Here is a 12,412-nt window from a genome sequence, read left to right as displayed (position 1 = left end):
AGAAATATTACTTGACATATTTAGTGCATTGATACCTTCAGTGGGAGTAGTTCTGAATACACGAAGAATTTGTCAATTTTCTACAGTAGTTGATTGCTTATCAACTGATGCTGCTGGAGGGTTTCTAATGATCAATACTGAAATGTTTGCGATCAGCTCTATGGTTTTGCAGAATCTACTTGCCCTTGATATTCTATTGGCAATAGAGGGTGGTGTCTGTAAAATGCTGAAAGTGCAACATTGTTGCACTTACATACCTGATAAAACTAGAAATTGGGAAATACGTTAAATATTACACATTTGGAAGAAGAATTAAAACTACTGGAAGTTGACAGTGTATGGAAGAAATTAATAAATATCACAACAGAAAAAGATTCCCTCGTGGCCTAAATTCCTTTGCTCATGACATTTAGTTCTTACATTCAAAGGAAGTCCTTCAAAGCATAACAAGCACTATTATTTATTTCATTTATATTTTTTTATTTTGTATTCATCCTTTACTTTTAGCAAAATTCTTTTATATACTTTTTTACTTTTTATTTTAAATTCTTTTGTATCTCAAAAAAGATTTTTCAATCAACACATATATATCATTTATATTGCACGTATGAACAATTAGAAAAATACACAAGATACCCTACAATGAACACTCCTAAACATTCTCACAAACTCATCACACATCCCCTAACATTCACTCAAAATATACTCTTTATTCCGTGTCTAAGGAGTCACAGATCTTTACGTGAATTATCACCAACATACCTCAATGTCAAGCGTTAAAGGCTGTGACTTCCCTTTTACAGAGGTACCCAGATAACAGGCCGGATGCGTTCATTGTTCAATGCTTGGAGGTAGTTCTTTTGAATAATTTCTTTGAATTCGACGGATTACTGTACAAGCAAGTGAAAGGCACAAGCATGGGAGCTTCCTGTGCTCCAAGTGTGGCGAACACATATATGGGAGAGTGGGAAAGAAAAAATATTTACAATGAAACCGCCCCTTTTTTTGAAAATGTTTTTTATGGCGACGATTTCTTGACGATATTTGTTTTGTTTGGCGTGGTGATGTAACACAGCTCGAAGAGTATATCTTATGGCTGAATGCAAGTGACAAAAATCTGAAGTTCACTTCAAATTACAGTAGTAATAAAGTAGAATTTCTTGATATTGTCATTGAAGGAAATGATGGAACCCTGAAAGTCAGCCTGTTTCGTAAACCAACAGCAAAAAATACCATACTCCAATTTGGGAGCTTTCATCCCCACTGCCAGAAGGACTCTATCCCCTGTGGGGAATTTGTGCTCGCCGCAATTGTACATCGTTATCTGACTATTCCATCCATGGTGCGTTATTGAAAGATTGGTTAATCAAACGAGGTTACCCACATCGTTTGGTCCGCCAAGCTTTTAAAAGAGCAAAATATTATGATAGGGATGCCCTGCTCAAGCATACGAAACGGAAATCTAATGAAAAGATAACCTGTGTCATAAATCATTCGCCTTTAAACTATAAGATTCAAAACGCAATAAATAAGAATTGGAGAATTCTAGATGTGCAAAATGACAGACAATTTGCTAAGCCATTAATAGCCTATAGACGTAATAGGAACCTTAAGGACCGGCTGGTCCATACAAGGAACATATTTAAAACACGAGAGTACTGCAGACTACCTTGACAGGTTTACCTTGGTACAGGGAAACCACAGATGTGGCGGCTGCCATGCCTGTGAATCTGCTATAGTAAGTGACACCATTCAATATAACGGTGCAAATGTGAAAATGAAATCCTTCACAAACTGTAGGAGCAAACATTTTATTTACTTTATTCTGTGCCCATGTGGTCTCGCCTATATAGGCGAGACAGGACGTAAGTTCAGAATAAGGTTTAGCGAGCATAAGTCGGCGGTGAGGACAAGTAAGATGACAGCACCACTAACGCAACACTGCTTGGATTTCCATCACAGTGAATCTGACTTAAAATGGTGTATATTGGAAAAAGTACAACACAAAAATGGGGAATTGATGGAAATAACAAGAAGAAAACGTGAGAGTTACTGGATTTTCCACTTGGATAGTGTTCGGAAAGGCCTAAATGAGAGTATATCCTGGTATGTAACAAGATAGCGACTACAGTATCTGATTTACCAGCGAAGAATTATTACTTTACCTATCCTTCACCATAATGATTAGATGTGATTGAGTACACAGTCATAAAGATAAAATTGATCCCAATAATTATTATTGAACCATTACTGAAAATAATATGGACCTTGTGAGAATAAAATCCTGAGTATCCAGGGATGAAATTGAAATTAATATAAGTCGAGATGTAACATATGAATAAGACAGAAATATTGTAGGACACGATACATTTAATAATACTATAAAAGATGATTGCGACAATATTAGTCTCCGATTAAAATATAATATCTATATCAGACACCTACATCATGTGCTATTGGCAGGAGAAAGAGAAGACGCTAACCCCGTTTAATAATGGCGCCCGCACTAGAATAAGACATACGGAGACAATAATCTTTTTTCGAATATGCTTTACCTTGGTTTCGTCATATAAAAAACAATTTTATTAGATCGACATGGCCATTTGGTTGATCAACAAATAATGTGGAATCCTATAATTATACATTTCATGCAAGTATTAATCAATACAGACTACGAAACACCACTTAGAAATGGCGCCGTTTTCTTCACGTAAAATTAGGCAATTAGGAACCCTCCACACGTGAGCTCCAGAGACACGTAGTTGGCGATATTTAAACCGACGGGCAGCTAACTTCCGGTTCCAAGTTATCGGGAGATGATGGTATCCTGAAAACACGAGACGGAAACTCGGGTAAGCACTGTGGGGGGTACTTAGAGATACCGAATGGATATTTATTCATCGCTCCCTGTTTTATGAGAGCATTTATGGTATTGGGTAGAACAGTCAAGTACTAACGTCTCACTTGAAAGTTCAGTATATCTGTAATATGAGTGTTATTACTGAACAAGAAAACATTAGAAATATATTTGAAACATTACCACGTATATTTCCTTGAAAATGGTGAAATTAACTGAGAAATGGGTAATAAATATTTAGGGATATTGACATTAATTTATAAACATGGGAACTGGAGCATTTATAACGCTCGTGCAGGATTGTAAAAAAATATAGCATGCTGTTCAAACTGGAGCACTTTTAGCACATGTAATTTGATTGAAAAACCCTTGCTCAAATACTTCGTTAAAGCCCTTGTCTAAATACGTTAATATAGCATTAATCGATATATACAAAATTGATTCGACCATAAAACCCTTGTTAAATATTCCGCTAAAGTCTTTTCCAAATATGTCGTTACAGCACCAATCGATGCATACAAAATTGTGAAAAACTGAGGAAGTTTGGTCTCTGAATTTAAAAGGGATACCGAAATAACAATCTATACGAGGTCAGTTTGTTTAATGCGATACAATATAACATCGCATATCGAAACTAGAGGGACGCATAGTGAGAATTTGTTTGCATTTTTGATTAGATTCCTGCGGCAATGGGTGTGAATTGAATAAAGGGAGAAGCTAATAAGTAATCACATCATAAAAGACAAGACGAAGTAGAATTTTTAATAAGGTAAGTAGATTTGCAATGCATACATAGGATTTTTCACATCCAGACATAAGCAGAATAAAATAAATCTCTAAATATTATCATAGGACTTACTGCCTACTTAATCGACGAATGTGAGTCTCCACAGAAGCCATCGCCTTGTACTTATGCTAGGGTAAGATAATTTGCTAACAAACATCTGTCATTTCGTGAGTAAGGTGACACAGAGAGTTAATTCCTTCACTCTTTTTTGTAATCTGATTAGGTGTTTCTTTTGGAAAATCGATTTTAAAATCCTCCACTCTTCTCCTGTTTTCCACACTTACCCCTTTTTCTTTCTTATTCCTTTTCTTTGAATCACTAAATTAGAGAACCTATCATCTTCTGGTTACCTTTCTAAGTCCTGCTAAATTAGCTAACTTGGTTAGGTCCTTGGTAATCATGTTACCATTCAGTCTGGTCAGTGTGGTTTCATGTCACAGACAAACAATGATGAAAATAGCGAATAAATAATGAAGTGTATTATGTAGAAATTGTCAGTCCTTCACAATATAATATGGATACAGATGTTTTTCTTAAATGTTAAAATATAACTGTTTGCTTTGAATGTTGGTGATATAGATACATTGTATTTTATTTGTAATTACAGATATCCATACAGAGTGCACAAATTGTTGTGACAAGCTTTGTTCTGTCAAAGGTCCTGAGGAAGGTGGTCCAAGCCCACCGAAACGCGTCGACCTAGCGTGATAGTTCACGTAAAGATCTGTGACTCCTTAGACACGGAATAAAGAGTATATTTTGAGTGAATGTTAGGGGATGTGTGATGAGTTTGTGAGAATGTTTAGGAGTGTTCTCTGTAGGGTATCTTGTGCATTTTTTTAATTGTTCATACGTGCAATATAAATGATATATATGTGTTGATTGAAAAATCTTTTTTGAGATACAAAATGAATTTAAAATAAAAAGTAAAAAGGTATATAAAAGAATTTTGCTAAAAGTAAAAGATGAATACAAAATAAAAAAATATAAATGAAATAAATAATTGTGCTTGTTATGCTTTGAAGGACTTCCTTTGAAAGTAAGAACTATATGTCATGAGCAAAGGAATTTAGGCCACGAGGGAATCTTTTTCTGTAGTGGTATTGCTGTTCCTCTCTCTTCCCTGGCTCAAAGTACTTTAAGAGGGGGTCCCTTAGATATGTTGAGAAATTAATAAATAGCCTAACATCAAAAGGGTCATGGTTTCCTAATTTTGGTAAAGGAGTTGTGGCTCAAGTAATACTACCTATACTTGGAATAACTATGATAAGTTTGATAGTTATGATCTGGTGCAAATGTGTTAAAAGGAGAAGAAAATATGACGTAAATAAACAGGGAAAGAAGAGGAAATATGAAGAAGTTAGGCTTGAAGAATTAAAAGGTGTATTATATAAGAAAATGAAGAACATGTAGATGAAGTAGAATTTGATAAGATAGAGAAGGGAATGGAGATATGCTAAAGTTGGCATTTGATTTGAGTATGTATAGTTGTTGCTGGCATAAATTCCATCAGAGAGGGGATTGATGGAGCAAGGATTTGCAAATAAGCAACTTGCTTGGATATAATCCTCTCATATAACCTCATAATAAATTAATATTAACATTTGTAATACTAATTTTACATGACATTTTACACTTTCTAGAAAAGGGGGACGCTTGCCTAAGTGTATTGCTAACAAGTAACCTGAGTGCAATTAAAGATGGCTGCTAACGCGGGAAATTAAACTGCGTCAGCTGCATGACGTCTTAACGCTTGGAGGGAAAATTTTGCTTCTGCGCAGTAACAACTAAAATGGTTGCTTAAGAATTCACATGCTAAGCATTTGCTCCGCTGAAACTAAACTGTGTTATATACTAAGTGATAATGCATAAATAGTCTTTATAATTAAATGGGATTAGAGTAGAGATAGGTGGTATACAGTAATATCATTTTATTTGAATCTATGATTTTGTTTCTTTGACCTCTCCATTAGTTCGTATTTGGGCCTTAAAGAGAGCTAAGGGCTGACACCCACTTGAGACCATCCGCATGCATGGAAGGGACAACTCAGAAGCAGTGACCTCAAGTCTTGGGACCTGGCCAAGGACCCTTTCTACCTATGTCCTGAGAACCCGCTGAACATCCTGAAAACTCAATGGACAACTGTACAAAAACTGTATACATTGTTGTTAATGCATTATGAAAATAGGTGGGGAATAAAGCTTGGGAGAAACGAATTAATGAGCGGGAACATAAGACAATGCTCTTAAGAAACGTATTAAACTTAGCATGGTGTGATAATCATCCCCTCAGCTTGTCTAATCAGAATTAGGAGTTTCATAAGGTTGAAACATTTGGGGGTGGTACTTGCCATTGAAAGGTATAATTGGGGTAGTTAGTTAGATTAGAGAGAGCAGTCGCTGCCAGAACGCTGAGAGACAGAGATGCTATCCGAATGCTTGAGAGACAGAGATGCTGTCCGAATGCTGATGGAAATACCTAAAGAAGCAGACTTAGAAGATTGCGGAAGAATCGAGGAGGAAATTAGCATCAGAGAGGGGTGGCATGCAGGCGTCAAATCCAGAAGAGGCTACTTGTCCTGTCCTATTCCTGTCCTGAACCTACCACCTGAATTTTCTAAGGCGGTTGGTGACATTTTAAAGTGGTGGGGCGTAAATGCCTTTCTCAGATGTCATGAGGCGAGTGAGCCTAATTCTTACAGTTCTGGCGGCCAAACAATGACCAACGCCAGAGGAACAGTAACCCACTGACTGAACTACCTTAAAAATAATAAGGGTCAAATATAAACATTTCTGAAAATAATAAGCTATCAATATTTGTACCTCGTGGACGAAAAGTAAATGACAAGACTTGCTGTCATAGATCAACTAATAAGGGGATCAAAAGAAAACCGATTCAAACCTTCAAGATGTTGTATGTAACAAAAAAGAGATCCTCAGACAGAGACTTTAACTTCAGACTTCTGGAGTTAAAGTCTCTGTCTGAGGATCTCTTTTTTGTCATATCATGATATATCATTGGGCAGCAGCACTAGCTCTCTGAAAAGCACAGAAACATTCACTTTGACTTTTTTTAAAAAGAGTTTAATGAATTTATTGCGGAAATACAAATAACTCGAAATTTCTGCAGTGTTTTGCCACGAGTGTTGTATATTAATTATTTAACGGAATGCACGCAGCTTCCTCCTCATTCTTTTATCTCACACATCACGTCTTACTTCTCTATTTTGCTGGTAAAAAAATAAATCAAACTCTGAGTTTTAAGCAGTTAGCTAACAAATTGAGATGATATCATCGTTACATAGTGATGCAGTTCATTTTACAGAAGCTCACCCTGGCCTTTTTGCTACATAAAGCGCGACCTTATACCGGAGATATCATCCTAATGATTCCATTTATAGTGTTATTCAGTTTACAAATCCCACTTGTGAGGCTGCGCACTCTTTTCATTATTGTGTTACCTTTAATTTTCTACAAATGATGACTTGCAAGAGAGTGGGACAAGCGAGACTGGAGGACTGCTAAATTACTCCAGCACATGTTGCCTGATTACTCGAGTCGCCTGATTGAAATAAAATTTTCAAGAGTAAGTAAGACTCTGCATCAAGGCACGCTAAAATAAGGTTTTTCTCACTACATGAAAATGTCCGTCCCTCTTGGCCAATTGTCTGTGCTCTCTGAGGTTGGAAAAGACAAGCGTCGGGTGGCTATAAACTCAATTTTACGTTTACTCTGCTAAGAACGTAACATTACTAAACGTATCAGCAATGTAAGCAAATAATGCTTAATTAGGAGGTAGAAAACGGGTGCAAATATGAATTTCAAGATTCTATCGGGCGGGCGAGTAAAGAGTCCTTGGTTCGCACCGAGGTCCTTACATGTGTCTGTTGATGTGAATGTTGCCTTAAACGGAAGTTATAATTGGTGTGGCAGGTCCTTTTATTATATTTAAACACTTGTTTGTCACACGGTGCCATGTTTAAAATAAAGCTGTTGGTAAAAAATATATATTTCTGGTTGATTCATACACTCCCCGTGTCAGGAACCCTTGCCCTGTTTTCCAGTAATGACTGGGAGATGCGTTGGTCCGCGGCAGTAAACGTGCCCTCCCTCACGCCTCCCTCCTTAGCGCTCGGGTCATCTTGGCATGTAGAGGGCGTGGGTTGCCGTATGGCGTGTGAGAGGGTCAGGCGAGGCCTGGAGGCTGCACGTACACACATGTTTTAGCCGTGTTGTGGAGTGTTGCAGTGTGGAATTGCGAAGAGTGGAATAGAGTGTTGTAGAATGGAGTGGCAGATAGTATCATGTATTGGAGTGACAGAGTGGAGTCGTGTAGAGTGGCATACAGTGGAGTGGCATAGAGTGGCATAGAGCAGAGTTACTAATCTAATCTAATCTGTTGCTGCATAGTGGAAGTCCTTTTTTGAAGGTTGATTGGTCACCTATTGCTGCATTTGAGTTTTAAAGTAGTACTAATGGAGTAAAACCTTCGCTAAGCCAGTGTCAACAACAATAAAAATGCAAAAATAATAAATGCAAAAATATGTCACAAAATGTGCTGCATTCGTGTATAGAATTTGCCTTTTCTTACCACATAATTTAGTCAACTATGCCCCATGATTTGGTCCTCTTCAGCTGCATAATTCCAGTGGTCCCTACATAGATTGACAATTTCTTGAGATAATGGAAATACAGTTGCCTATTGATTATCAAATATTTACCAGCCGCAGCAAAACTGAGAAGGCTAATGAGTGGTTTTGTTAATGACTCCAGATTAGTACTTCAACTGGCCTACAATGCAGTAGGCATATCTTCTTTTTTTTTAAGGGTTTGCATTTGGTAAACAGAAACTTATTTCCAAGATATGCAGGCGATTAGTACAAACGGAAAGTGCCAGGGAATTAGGTGTTTTGGGTTATGAGGTTAAAGTTGCTGCTACTCACTTAGTTTTAAAATATGAGTTTCACTTACCTTTTTAGCTACCATTCTTACCTTGAAATGTTCTTATTTTTCAGACCAGTAGCAAGGCAATATGATGAATAGCTGTAATAATTGACAAGGAGATTTAAGTGATTTACTAAGGTAAAAATGTATTTTGTAAATAGGCACATAACATTGTGATTCAACTTCTTAAGCATAAACTGAGACAGAATGTGTGGTTGAGTTTCACAAACCGTACACCATATTATGGCATATAGAGAGGTGAATATCATAAATGTATTACAGTCACCACAGTTTAATTCTAGTTTGGCCAGAGTTTCAATAGGAAAGGCATTTTTCCTTTCTTTAATAGCCTTGGTACCATTTCATTAAAAACATTTTTAAAAAACAATCACTTTCGCTTCATCATGGAAAGTTATGCAGAAATTATACCAAAATTGATCAGCAAAATGTAGAACTTTATAGAGAAAATCGGCTTTTTTTGTTATTTGGGTAAATCTGTTCAGCCATTTTTGATAAATTAGCATCAAAATTGTGATTATGGTGAACTGGTCTCTTGTCTTCATGGACTAATACATCCACTGTAGGAGTCTATTCATGACCTCACTGCAATGCGTTCAAATCCCAATCCACTCAGCCTTTTATCCTGTGTACCAATGAGTTGGGTAACAATAAACATCTATTAATCAGCAACACAATTCCTTTTCGCTGAGCGTGTGTATTACAAATGTACATGTTATGTTAGGGTAAACACCAGTTAAAACTTAAAAATAACAGAACCATTGGTGCCAGATAATCTGCGATTGGCCCATTCAAAGTGGAAGGGTGGACTCTGATTGGCTGACCACAATAATGAGAATGTTGGGACAGCCATCTCAATCCTCTAGTCCTGAAGGCAGAAAAAACATGAAAGGCCACATAGGGGCCAGGATAGGCATGCCTTTTATTTTAGGACACCCCACTTTATTTCAAAACAGGTAAAAACTGAAAATAAGATTGGGTCGCAGGTACCCCGGTATCAGTGCCTGGTACTAGGGTACCCAGAGCAGTAGCCACTGTGGTACCAATAAAACATTAAAAAATAAAATACAAAACATTACAGACAATCACCACTTTGCACATGTGAAAGACAGGCACCATCATATCTTGGAAGCCAACAACAGGACAGAAATTCCTACCATTATACAACCCAGCATTTTACCAGGGGTAGCCAACATATCATGCCTGCTCACATATGGCAAAGAATTACTCTTTTTGTGGCTGGGCCAAAGTTTTCCAATGGTTGCCTTATTGCCAAGGAAAACCATTATGTGAGGGACAGCATATCACCAGTGTTGGCAATGGGAGCAACACTACTCCCTCAGGCACTCACAGAGCCTTAAATGTTTTTCTAGATTACCTTTTACTGCTGTCATGACGCCAAATGGTGCTCCAGGCTGCCTTGCTTTTCCCCTCATGTAGACAGCAGCAGTTCCCCGATTAGTACTCCTGAGAGAAGTGGACGTGAGTCCTTTGGGTAGACTGCAGGAGACAATTGGGAGAGAATGACTCGGCCCGCGGGAGGGTTTGAAACAGGAGAGCATGAGAGCAGCAAGCAGTAGCGGGAGTGCGTGGATAACTGGACACTGCAGTGGTGAGAGACCTGGTTATGTGAAAACTGTAGGTGTGAATGAAAGCATGAGTGACTCCACACCCGTGTAAACATTTACAATCTTTCTGATAGGACCATCAGGAAGAATAAAGTAAATGAGAATGCTAGCAGCTGAGGGACAGTATGAGTTAGCGTACACAAATCTTTTATTGGTTCATCTATTTAAACTCAATAATATTTGGTGTTAGAACTTTCTATGTAGAAGCCTCTACTCCAGTGGTGGCTGCTTTCAATAGATAGTGGTAGGGCAGCGGATATTTAAAAAAAGAAAAAATGGCTTACCTGCCGCAGTCCAGCTTCTTCCACGAGGGCAGTCCAGCTCCCAGACTGCACACCCAATCTCGAAGCTGCTCTCATGCTAATATCCAGCATAGCAGCATCACCAGGATTGGCCTGAGCGGACTGGCTTAACGCTCACTAAGGCATATGAGTCTGTGGCTTTTCTCTACCTGGAAATACAACACAGCTGGGTTAGAGAAATGTAAGTGTCGATGAGGATCTGGGGCATATAGACAGGCTGGAGGTTGAGCTGGGGTACAAGGACATGCTGGAGGTGGAGCTGGGTTACACTGACAGGCTGGAGGTGGAGCAGGGGTACACAGACAGCATATGTGAGTAGCTGGGGTACATGGACAGGCTGGGGTGGAGTTGGAGTACACGTATAGGCTGGGGGTGGAGCTGGGGTACATGGACAGGCTGGATGAAGAGCTGGGGTACACGGACAGGGTGGGTGAGGAGCTGGGGTACACAGACAGGCAGGAGGTGGAGCTGGGCTACGGACAGGCTGGATGAGGAGCTGGGGTACATGGACAGGCTGAATTAGAAGAAGCAGCATGTGGACAGGTTGGATGAGGAGCTAGGGCACGTGGACACTTAACTAAGATGTCAGGGAAAAGAAGGGGCACTGAGGTTGGATGAGGAGCTACAGCACACAGACAGGCTGGATTAGAAGCGAGGGCACACGGACAGGCTGAGTGAGGAGTTGGGCACACAAACAGGCTGGGTGAGGCGGTGGGCACATGGGCAGGCTAGGTGAGGAGCTGGCACACGCGGCCATGCTAGGTGAGAAAGTGGGGCACACGGACAGGCTGGGTGAGGAGCTGAGACACGTGAATACTTAAATGTCGGGGCAGAGAAGGGGCACGAGGTTGGAAGAGGAGCTGTGGTACGCGGGCAGACCGGTGAAGGAGCTGGGAAACCAGACTAGAGGAACAGCTGTGCCCTTAGACTGGGTGAAGAGCTGTGGTGCATGCCCAGACTGGAAGAGGTGCTGGATGCGTGAGGACAGAGGCATGGACCAGACGAGGAGCTATTAGAGATGGGCCGACTGAGGGAGGGGCTGTTTGAGATGGGCAGTCGGGGTGTGGAGCTAGGGCACAAAGGCACACTGGGTGAGGACTGGAGTTAGGCCGCATGGACGAGCCTGCACCAGAGAGAAGACAATTTGTTTCGGCACCCTAGAGCCTGCCTCTTTGACAGCAGTAATGCCCATGCGCCTGCTTTTATTTTCACAATGGCAGAGTCTTTTTGCGGAAATAGAAAGCACCACAGGCGGATGCCGATATGCTGCAAAGGTAATGCAAAGCTTTCGAAGCGTAAAGGCTAAAAATAGAACGATGGGAAGTATTTCCTACATGTTTCTCGAGCAATAACAATCGGGGTGGACGTATCGGGACATCCAATTCCCATCTCTCCGAAAAGACCAGACCCTCTGCAATGTTCTCTGCAAGGCGGTATCCTACCTCCAGCTAGCCCACATAAATGATTGCATTAAAGCGCCACATTTTAAAGAAAGTTTGCAAAAAATGGAACCTGGCCTCCAATTTTCAATACTGCTATTTATTTCAGCAGACTTAAGATGCAGCACATTTGGGGCCAGATGTAGGTGTCCAAATACCGGTCGGAAACGGCCGGTTTCAGCCGTTACCAACCGGTATTTGGCTTTTGACATGTAGGTGGCTCGGAATTTACAGAATCGGTATATTTACCGATTCTGTAAATTTACCGCTTCGGTATATTTCCGAATCGGTAAATATACCGATTCTGTAAATCCATATGTAGGTGGCACAGTTTGCAGTGCCACAGGCCCTTAGGAATTCTTAATTTACCTCCCAATCCTATTGGGTGGTAAAATACCGAATTCCAGTGTACATGCACATCTGTGCATGTACACCTA

Source organism: Lissotriton helveticus, chromosome 2_1 (assembly GCF_964261635.1).
Source record: "Lissotriton helveticus chromosome 2_1, aLisHel1.1, whole genome shotgun sequence".
Classification (NCBI taxonomy): domain Eukaryota; kingdom Metazoa; phylum Chordata; class Amphibia; order Caudata; family Salamandridae; genus Lissotriton; species Lissotriton helveticus.
The sequence above is the reverse complement of the archived record's forward strand: the minus strand, read 5'-3'. Positions refer to the sequence as shown.